This window comes from Episyrphus balteatus, chromosome 1 (assembly GCF_945859705.1).
Source record: "Episyrphus balteatus chromosome 1, idEpiBalt1.1, whole genome shotgun sequence".
Taxonomy (NCBI): Eukaryota; Metazoa; Arthropoda; class Insecta; order Diptera; family Syrphidae; genus Episyrphus; species Episyrphus balteatus.
The window spans coordinates 129,798,949-129,810,290 of NC_079134.1; positions in this window are offsets into that span (position 1 = coordinate 129,798,949).

Below are 11,342 nucleotides of genomic sequence, written 5' to 3' on the forward strand. Positions count from 1 at the left end.
AAGTGTGTAGGATTCAAGTTTCATTCCTATTGATGTCGATGATGATGACGTTAGTGATGTTTTCTAGTTGGTTTTATTTTTTATTGTTTTTTTTTTTATGAGAGTTTCATAATTTCAGTTTAGATATAGGAATTTGAATGAAGAACTTTTCAGGCCTTACATTTATACGTTTGCGTGGGTTTGAACGGTCTTGCAAATTGATAATAAGGAATAGTTAAGGTTTGTTATGATTCGTTCTAGTTAAAACCTGTGATGCCTACAAGACTTGATTATTAAATCTTTACATCTGTGGTTTGTATTAAACAAAATTAGGCCTCAAAATTATAGTACAGGTAAAATAGTACACAAAATCAAGAAAAAAAAAAAAAAAAAAAAAATTGTTACACTCATAAAACTTGGCAAAAAGTTTGCTTTTGGGATAAAAACCAAGTACATAAAAAGTCTATACAAAAAAGTTGGGTGGAAGGGTGTTTTTTCGCGGACAAGAGGGAGGGGGTGAAGGTAAAAAATATACTGAAAAAAAAATGTTTGTCGAATATCATCATATGACACATGTTTTCAAGGTATTTTTTAATGCTGAATCTAATGACAAAAATAAAGTCAAGTCAAAAATAAAGTATGAGCACTAATTTCAAGATTGTACCAAAATTTCCACTTTTCTCAAAAAATACCAATTTTTTATAGATATGAATGTTTTTTTCATTGCATTGTTTTGATTCTTAATGATAACACTGCACAACAAGGTTTTGGATGAATAAACTATACAATACTTTTCCGAGGGTTTTTGGTGTGCTGAACTCGAATCCGGTTTCAGAAAATGTTCTATCAGCTCTAGTTTTTGAAATATTGCCATTAGAAAATGCAAAAACACTTTTTTTGGCTGATAGCTCTGGTCAACAAAATTTGACTATTTTTATTATGAATAAACCAAAGTATACTTTTCCAATAGTTTTTGGTATGCTTAACTCGAATATGAAGTCAGAAATATTCTATCAATCTTGATTCTTGAAATATTGCCGTAATAATTTGCGAAAAAAGCGTGTTTTGGCTGTTTTTGAGGTTATGCTATGATGTGAGGTACCTTATTTCAAAACAGTTTTTAACGGTTTCTATAAGAACTGTTTTCCTTCTTTGAAAATCTGTTTAAATCTTTCCGATATCTGTTTTATTATCCGAGATATCTTAAGTTTAAGTACGTGTGTTTTGGCTTATTTTATCAATAACGTTATTTCAAACTGCAGTAACTTCAAATTACAATATCTCGGATTATAAAAAAGATATCGCAAAGATTTAAACAGATTTTTAAAGAAGAAAAGCAATTCTTTATACAAACCTTCAAAAAGAGTGTTGAAAAAATTCCCTCACAATGCAGCATAACTTCAGAATCAGGTGTTTTTGTATTTTCTAAAGGTAATATTTTAAAAACGGGAGCTGATAGAATATTTCTGAATTCGGATTCGAGCTCAGCACATCAAAAACCTTTGGAAAAGTATTGTTTGGTTTATTCACCATACAAAAACTTTAATTTTGTTGTGCATTGTAATGGATATGAAAACCTTCATGCAAAATTTGGTCTCTCTACCATAACTTTTAAGGGTGTTTCGGTTGTAAGTTTGAAACTGTTATAATAATATGGGTTGATAGATGAAAAACAGTTATAACTTTTTTTCAGAGACGACAGATTGTCTTGATTTTAGATATTTTGGCATCAGCATTAAAAAATACCTCGATGTCATGTATCATATGTGTATATAATACTATCGTCTATTATTGTTAATTTTGAAAATCTTCATTTCGCGCTTTGATCTTGAAAATCGCGACTTGCGGTCATGAGATTTGTCTAGACCTTTGAGGTATGTTATAGAATGCCAAAACGAAGATATTGAGCAAAAAAATGTCTATTAGCATTCATTCCGAGGTTTACACCTTTTTTCACCTTATTTGACTGTATTATTTGTTTTTTTAATAAAAAACAATTAATACTCCAGTCAAAGCGTCATTTGACCTTGCGATGAGAGGCACTGTCTGTTTTTATTTCATGGATCGATGGGGGTATATTTAAAAGGCTTAAACCCCATTTCTCACCACCTGATCATTCTTTTTAGCGGAGTTATTCACAAAAATGCATTTTTTGGGATATTTTACTTCTAAGCTAATATCTTTGCTCCAGATTATCGTAGACCAAAAAATAAACATACATTCTCTTCCTTATAATATTTTCTATCGTTGTATGTAATTTCATTGTATTTGAGTGAGTAAATATAAAATGGCAGCCATTTAAAGTCAAATTCTTGTTGTTAAAAAACACATTTTTGTCATTATTTCGAAAAAAGCTTATATTATGATTGACATTTTTCTAACCTATTTTGTAGCCCTGTTCATGTCCTGCATTTTACAGAAAAAATCAGCTCTTTATCACCAAAGATGGCCGAGCTATTGATAAATGAACGCATGCAAAACCGGTGCGAAAACATCCAAAAATATCGTTTTTTGGGAATAACTCGACTTCAGAATGTCCTACGGCAAAAAATAAAGCAATGAATTGTTCGTTACAACATTTTCTATCAATTTAGTGCACAATCTTTTTGTTGAAACAAATAAAAAATAAGTAATATTAAGTCAAAGTCGTTTTTTTGTTCAGCAAACTCTTGCCTTATTATTTTGCAAACGGTGCGAATATTGGCTAAGAAAATAAAATATTATTGTAGTCCTTTAAATTATCTACATTTAAAAAAAAAATTTAGCTTTCTACGACCCACGGGAGCCGAGTTATTATAATTTTAAGAAAGCATTAATCCGTACGAAAATTCAAAAAAATTTCCCTTGTTTATGATTCGAATACTAGTTCTCAGTGAGAGGGTTGTTTTCATTGTTTCTTGTTATAAGAGAATTTGTCTTATGTTTTTTCGTTGGTCATTTGAACCTTTTTTAAAAAATTAATTTCTCGGCTCGTGTGGGTCGTAGAGAGCTAATTTTTTTTTTAAATTGTAGATAATTTAAAGGACTACAATAATATTTTATTTTCTTAGCCAATACTCGCACCGTTTGCAAAATAATAAGGCAAGAGTTTGCTAAACAAAAAAACGACTTTGACTTAATATTACTTATTTTTTATTTGTTTCAACAAAAAGATTGTGCACTAAATTGATAGAAAATGTTGTAAAGAACAATTCATTGCTTTATTTTTTGCCGTAGGACATTCTGAAGTCGAGTTATTCCCAAAAAACGATATTTTTGGGTGTTTTCGCACCGGTTTTGCATGCGTTCATTTATCAATAGCTCGGCCATCTTTGGTGATAAAGAGCTGATTTTTTCTGTAAAATGCAGGACATGAACAGGGCTACAAAATAGGTTAGAAAAATGTCAATCATAATATAAGCTTTTTTCGAAATAATGACAAAAATGTGTTTTTTAACAACAAGAATTTGACTTTAAATGGCTGCCATTTTATATTTACTCACTCAAATACAATGAAATTACATACAACGATAGAAAATATTATAAGGAAGAGAATGTATGTTTATTTTTTGGTCTGCGATAATCTGGAGCAAAGATATTAGCTTAGAAGTAAAATATCCCAAAAAATGCATTTTTGTGAATAACTCCGCTAAAAAGAATGATCAGGTGGTGAGAAATTGGGTTTAAGTCTTTTAAATATACCCCCATCGATCCATGAAATAAAAACAGACAGTGCCTCTCATCGCAAGGTGAGGCCCTTTTTTCCGACGCTTTGACTGGAGTATAACCTGAATTTTTTTATTTTTTAAGACAGAATTATAGTGTTGTTTTTTTTTAATAACTGCGTTTTTTGCGTTCTAAGAAAATTATTTTTGTTTTTTTCTTTAAAAGTTATAATTTAAACTCTGTTAAAGTCAAAGTGAACTCCATTTTTTTTGTTAATACGAATTTTTTTATTAAAAAATAAGGTGTGCTGGTAAGAATGAAGTGATTTCCTAAAAATTTTATGTGCATTCGTATTGAAATCAAAATTTAAAGGATGTTCACCTTAATTTAAAAAGAAGATTGTCAGCCTATTGAAAACGGTGCGGTGGAAAAAATAATGAAGAAATCAGCTCAGTTAAATGCAGATTCCATTTGTTTGTAGCATGTCATTTTTCTCCATGTATGAATAATAAAATAGTTTTTTTTTAATGCATTAAGTAGGTTCAGACAATTTTTTTAAAAAAGCATACTGTTAATTTATAGGTATTTAAGAGACTAATATTATTTGAATATTATACCAACAATACATACATACATTCGGTTGCGATAATTTTTGTATGCCTTTCAAGGTGTGATTTTAAAGTGCGACAAATAATACTTTTTCCCAGAGCGGCAAGAAAGCTAGATCAGGCCCTGGACATAACGATGATAGGAAATTCCACAAAAATGGGTCTCGCAATCCTGTCTGTCTGTTTGTAAGTCTGTATTAGAAATAAAACACATTTGAGAATGTATTTCCACTTTTCATGTTTTCCACTTTTTTTATAAAATCGGGTTTTTAAGACTTAGTCCAAATTACACAATTTGTCTTCAATGGAAACTGCTAAAACACCTTATTTCTTATAAAAAAATTAGCCTGCAAAAGCTGAATTTCATTCAAATCGGATATATTTTGACACAGTTTTTTGCGATTTCTGTATAATTTGTTTAGATGGAAATACGATCTTTTGTTTATTCACTTTTAATTTTTGGATTAAAAAAAAAATTTGTTTAAAGAAGAAATTTTTTGAAAACAAATTTTTGATAGTTGGCCTTATTTCACTTGGACTAATTTCATGACACCAATTGCACATTTAATGAAGAAACTTTCGAAAATTGACGATTGTTCCAGTTTTGAATACTTATTAAAGTAATTTTCTAAAATTCACTCGAATTTAAAAGATATTTGATCACTTTTTTTTATAAATGTTTTGGAGAGATATTGCTAAAAAAAAATTAGAATATGAGAACTCAGCCGCATAATAAATTTTTGCTTTCCTTAATGGTTATAAATTTTTAATCGATGGGCCAAAAGTCCACAGGAATTTTGTGTGAACTTTTGACCTACTTGGGTGGGTTGTAAGTCCATAATTGATTTATGGATCTATGACCCACACAAGTAAGCCAATAGTCCACTATGGACTTTTGGCCTGTGGACTTTCGAAGCTGCACCTCTTTTTCAATGTTGGGAAGGTAAGGTAATGCATTTTACGTGTTTCAAGCACGCATAAAACTGACAGACTTGTTAAGGCTCCGATTTGTAAAAAAGTGAGCAAAACGGCGGAACTAAACATTGAAATTAGTGCATCTTCTGTTGCAAGTCATAATTTCGGTGTGTCTGTTAAAAAATCTGTGGAGAACTGAATTTATAGCGGGAAACTATAAATTACTAAATATGAAAACACAAAAATATAATTATACTATTTAAAATTTACCACAAATGGACAAAAAATAAAAAAAAAATAGACGCATTTTGAGGAATTCACTTTAACCCTTTGCTCCCGGAAAAAAAATACAAATATTTTGAAAAAAGTTTTGATATTTTCTAATTACACACTAAAATGAAAAAATAATGATTGTACTAGTAATAACATTGTATAAGGAATGTTTTGAGCTGAGAGTACAAAAGGAGAAGTCCATTTTTTAGTAAAAAAACACTAACAAAGTAATTAGTAGGTAGTTTCATGTTGAAACCACTAGGAAGCAAAGGGTTAAATAGCGGATTGACTTAAAAAAGTCTGGTTTTGGAAATGCCATTCTTTCATCAAAAACTTTGTTAGCAAAAGTACCCCTCGCATTGAGCTCGAAGAAGACAACTTTTTCCGACTATTTTACTTTGAACGTTTGTTTTTATGTGTCTATCAACTATTTTTTTTTTTAATGGCATACATGTGTACATTAATGTCCGTTATTTCCCAAAATGATGTTTTCGGGGGTGACACCCCCCAGATCGAAAGTTTAGGGCCTAAATACAGGGAATTTAGCAACGGCAAAAATTTCAAAAAAAATTTAAAAAAATTAAAATTTTTGATTTATACACAAATTTTTGAATGCAATATTTGAAAAGAATTAAAAACCAATAAAACTGCATTTAAAATTATGTGATAGGTACGGTGACCATCCGTCCCGGTTTACCCGGGACTGTCCCGTATTTCTACAGCTTGTCCCTGGTTTTTATTTAAGAAACCCGGGACGTATAAGCGTCCCGTATTTTGTTATTTGTCCCGTGATTGTCCCGTATTTGGACATTCTCTGATTTTTGTATTCACTATTTTAAATACTTTGTAAAAACAAGAAAACAGTGGCTGGAAATTAAAATTTTTCTAATTTTTCGGATAAAGCATTAAGCATAGTACGCAGCTGAAGCAAAACGAAAATTGTTCTAGGTCTCCAAAGTCAAAAAACTTTCGCTGCAAGAAAAATTGTCGACAAATAAATGGGAGTGACAAACGATTGAAAAATCTCCATATATTCTAGCACAGGTAAGAATTTTGTTACGTAAGCTGTGTACTGTGCAACGAAAAGCAAAATTTTGTGCTGGTTTTGTATGAGAATTTTCGTTTCGCATCTAGAGTATGCTTTATTTTTTTTTTTAATGTTCGTCAGTTATTAAGTTCCAGCTTCTGTTTGTCAGTTGCTACACTAGGTAAAATGTTTTCGAATAAAGAACATGTTAAAAGTTGTGTTAAAGATCATAAAATTTTAAAATCATTTAAAATAAAATTAAAATGTTAAAAAACAGCTCTCCCGATTTTGATTAAAAAAATATATTTTTTTAGAAGTTATTAACAGACATTATTATAAAACCATTTTCTTGATTTCTGACTTCGTAAACGACTTAAATGATTTCAACAAAAACGCTCCCATAAAATAGTTTAGGAAATCTTGATATCAAAATAAAAAAAATTATGAAAACTCATTTAAAAAAATTTAGTTTTTTTGAAAAATCAATATTTTCAAAACGATCCAACGAATTTTTTATCTGTCCCGGGTTTCGCTTCCAGAAATATGGTCACCGTAGTGATAGGTGAAAGCAAAAACTACAAAAACAGCTAATAATTTTAAAAACCGAAATAAAATATAAAAAAAATTTTTTAACGGGAAATTTTGAATGTAATCTTTTAAAGGAACTATTTTCCAACCAGAATCAACAAACATTTTTAAAAGGGTTGGGTACGATTGACCGCATTTTAAAATCTTGTTCTTAAAACCTCGCATCTTAAAATGAAATCTTTTTTATCGAAATCTCGCAATTTCAAAATCTCGTTTACCAAAATCTCGCAACATTAAAATCTCGCAAACTAAAATCTCGAAATTTATAATCTCGCATTGAAATAAAATATTTATTAATTCGCGCGCGCGAATTAATAAAAATTTTATTTCAATTTGAGATTATAAACCTACATGATGTTGCTAGCTTAGGAAAGCCCAGAACATCCTTCTTCTGTTTTTTTTTCGTTTTGTTTTGAAGAGATAAATAGAAAAAGAAAAGGTTTGTTATCTGTCAGGCGCCTATGCCAGTTTTTTAAAGTGTTCAGGGTCAACTGTTGAATGTTGGAGTCAAAAGGACTTAATGCATGTGAACTTGTCGTATTCGACCTTCTCTTTTCATTTAATCTGTTGCTTATACATTTTGCTGCCAAAAAAGCCATTTAAATTGAAGATACTTTACGCTCTACACTAATTCTTCTTATGCGAGATTTTGATATAGCAAGAATTAAATGAACTTGCGAGATTTTTTCTAAAATGCGAGATTTTAATATGCAGGATTTTGATAATGCGAGATTTTGTTATGTGAGATGTTAAAAATGCGAAATTTTGCTTTGCGTGATTTTTTCAAAAATGCGAGATTTTGTTGTAAGAGATTTGAGTTTGCGATCAATCGTACCGCTCCCTTTTAAAAATAGATGATTTATTAACTCGAGAGAAAAAAAAATTTTATGTATGAGTTAAAAATTTCCCATACAAATTTGTATGGGGAAAGTATGACCTTAGAGGCACGGGTTAATGACCTCCAAAAAATTTTTTTTGCTAATTTCCCCTTATTTAGGCCCTAAACTTTCGATCTGGGGGGTGTCTCCCCCGAAAACATCACTTTGGGAAATAACGGACACCCTAGTGTACATATATGTACTAACTTTTTTTTTTTTGTTGAAAAATGGACGATTTTTTCAAGATATAAAAACAAATTTTATGTTTTTGAATTTTTTTTTAAGATACGATTTAAAATTTTTTAGTTTTTTTTTTGTTCCCGAATTAACTTAAAGTGAGTGTATATTTTGGTTTAAATTATTTTTATAGTTGTTTATTTTTAAAACTGGAATTTATATGTTGATGAAAACCTGCTAAGAAAGTTTTTATGTGTTTCTCTATAATACTTCAGATAAAGTATTTTTCGTTCAAAATTTCATTTGAAATAACAAGAAATCATATAAAATGTTCCATAATGATTGTCTACTAACATAAATTTTATTTAGAATCAAACTTTTGTTGCAACAAATTACAATTCAAATCAATCAAAAATTTTCTTAACACTCGCTAGTCATGAAATAATATAAAACATTAACAAAGACCAGTGACTTTTTTTAAGCACTTATAATAATTTTTGCTTATCAGGGATTTTATCCGTTGGGTAAAACAAAGAATTTGAAAAAAAAAAAAAAAAACAAAAATCCATAATCCAACCATAGTTTGTTTCAAATCAACTAGGTACCTTTATTCACTTAAAAAAAAAGTACCTACTGTCAATTTCAATTAAATAGGTCATAGTTCACAGAAACGAAACATTGTTCACACCTTTAAACTGCTTGATGGATAAAACCAAGAACACCTACCACCCAACAACTATGCAATTTTATTTTTTCCAGATTCTAAGAAATAATAATATAATTAAATTATGCCCTAAGGCAAAAGTTAAGGTAACAATTTAAACGGCGTGAAAATAAATTAAAAAACAATCATTGAGAATCACCCTTCCTACATTGAATATGATATTGACAATCAGGACTCAATTAAAATTTCAAGGAGCAAAATGGTTCTGGAGGAAGAACACTAGAAAAAAAAATCTTGGTATATATTCGTACATTATACATACAGCAGCTATTATTGCTAGCAACTCACTTGAGATTGATTTCAATTGAAAATCGAATGGAAAAATGCAACCGAACAACATCCTGACATCAACAGATGACTCTTTATATTTCTGAGGCACAATTATTTATTAGCGGGTGCGTTGAATTAGAAAATGAAATAATAGAAATGGAAGAAAATAAACAAGTGGGTTGGAATAAACTTGTTCCTTTAACTTATATATTATAAATATGTTTAAACGAGTAAATGGTCTAGGTAAAATAATTATAATTCAAAATTGCAATAGAAAAGAAAATAATAAAGATAAATTTATTAAAGACATTTTTAAAAACAGATAACTTAAAAATCTTTAAAGAGTGCAGAATTTTCTTTCTTCAAATCAAATTTTTTAAAAATGTCCTTAATTGTTTTTGTTGTTAGCGTAATCACCACTTCAATCGATACGTAAACAAATGAAATATCCTGACCTCAAATAAGTAGATTTTCTACTTAAAAAAAAGGAATAAAAACAATACGTCACTAATATAACCGAACGGATTGATCAACAAGTACATACCTGAGTTTATCGGCTAAGTTCTTGATGCAAATTTATAGGTAAGAATTTGCATCATCGTTAGAGCAGGATTAAATAGAGCAGGATATACAACACAAGACAATGATAACCATTTACTGCCTGGGAAGGACCAACATACAAAATAAGGAATTCAACAAGTTCAATTCTCTTACATAATAGTTCTAGACACAAGCAATATACTCAACTCATTCACCAGTTACCACCCTCGCTTTGGAGAAGCTGACACGATTTTGCAAAGACAAAGTTCATCTAAATTCCTTAGAATAGTTTATTGTTTACGTTCTAACTTAACTTGGAAGGAAGCTTTATACATATTAAGTGTTGGTTTCAAGATTATGCAACTAAAATTAAGCATAGAAATAGTAAATAACAAAAACAGTAAATAATACATAATAATAATAAATTATAATTTATGTAAATGTAATAATAATAAACTTCATGAAAATTCAAAACTTATAAATTTAAAACTTTTGCAATGTATTTCTCACTTAAAAAATTTAAAACTCGGTTGTTTGACGGGTTTAAGGTTAGATCTATAGAGAAGCAACATTTTATTTTCAATTTTAATTCAGGTGTTACCTTTACATGTTTAGTTAATTTATTTTTGCTGTCGAAAGTTGCACCTGAAAGATAAACGATGTTTAACGGCTAGTTGCACATAATTAAAGAGCATATATTTTTTTTTTTTCATTAAGTATATCTCCAAAATCTGGACGAAAAAAAAAATTCGTCAGTTTTCAATCAATTTTTATCTGTTAAATTGTTTGAAAAAAGATATTGAAACATTTCCAACAAAGTGCAGACAAATGGTTTGGGTAAAAAACCTAGATTAAAAAAAACTTAAAAGTTTCAAAAATGTTGACTTTTCCTTTGACTTGACATCCATTTTGAGTAATTTTAATTTTAGGTATATAATTTTATTTGATTATTCACCAATACGGATATAAAATTTCAGATTTGAGTGGAATCGATTCAAAGTGTTTTAATGGATCTCAGAATGAGTGAATCCTTGAGTGAAACCAATCGAAAACGACATAAGAAAATCTGCTAACATTTGACTGAGAAAAAATGTGTTCAAAATTTAAATGATTCGAATTCAATTCAATACAGAAATTTCAAGTAAAATTCCTTAAAGGAAAGAATTATTTTTGCTTAAATTTTCTGCCTGGGTAAAAATGGACGATTACCACTTAAAAGCTTATTTCTACCCCAAACTTGAAATTCACTTGACAACTATTTGAAATATTTGCTTTCTATGGAAAAAAATAAAAAAGCACAATTACCACCGACAATTTTATTTGAAGAGGCCTTTGAATTTTAAGCACAGTGCAAAAAAAAAAATAATTTTTATGCAATAGTAAGGGTACGACAGATCTAACTGTCGTACCTGGGCGAAACGCTTTATAAATTTGGAGTTGAGGTCACTTGAACTTAAAAATTGAATTATATTCAATCGCTCCACTTAAAATAAAAATAATTGTAGTATTTTTTTTATAATTTTTGTTATTTTTTCTTCGATATTAAATAAATAACAGTTCTAGAAAATGTGTTTATTTTTGGTGGTTGTTTTTTGTTCTGAAAAACCCTGTTTTGTTGAATTCAAATTGTAATATTTTGCGATCTAACAGCAACTTTAAAAACTTTTATACATTTTTGAAAACTACAATAACAGGGCAACTTTTTAAAATAATAAACC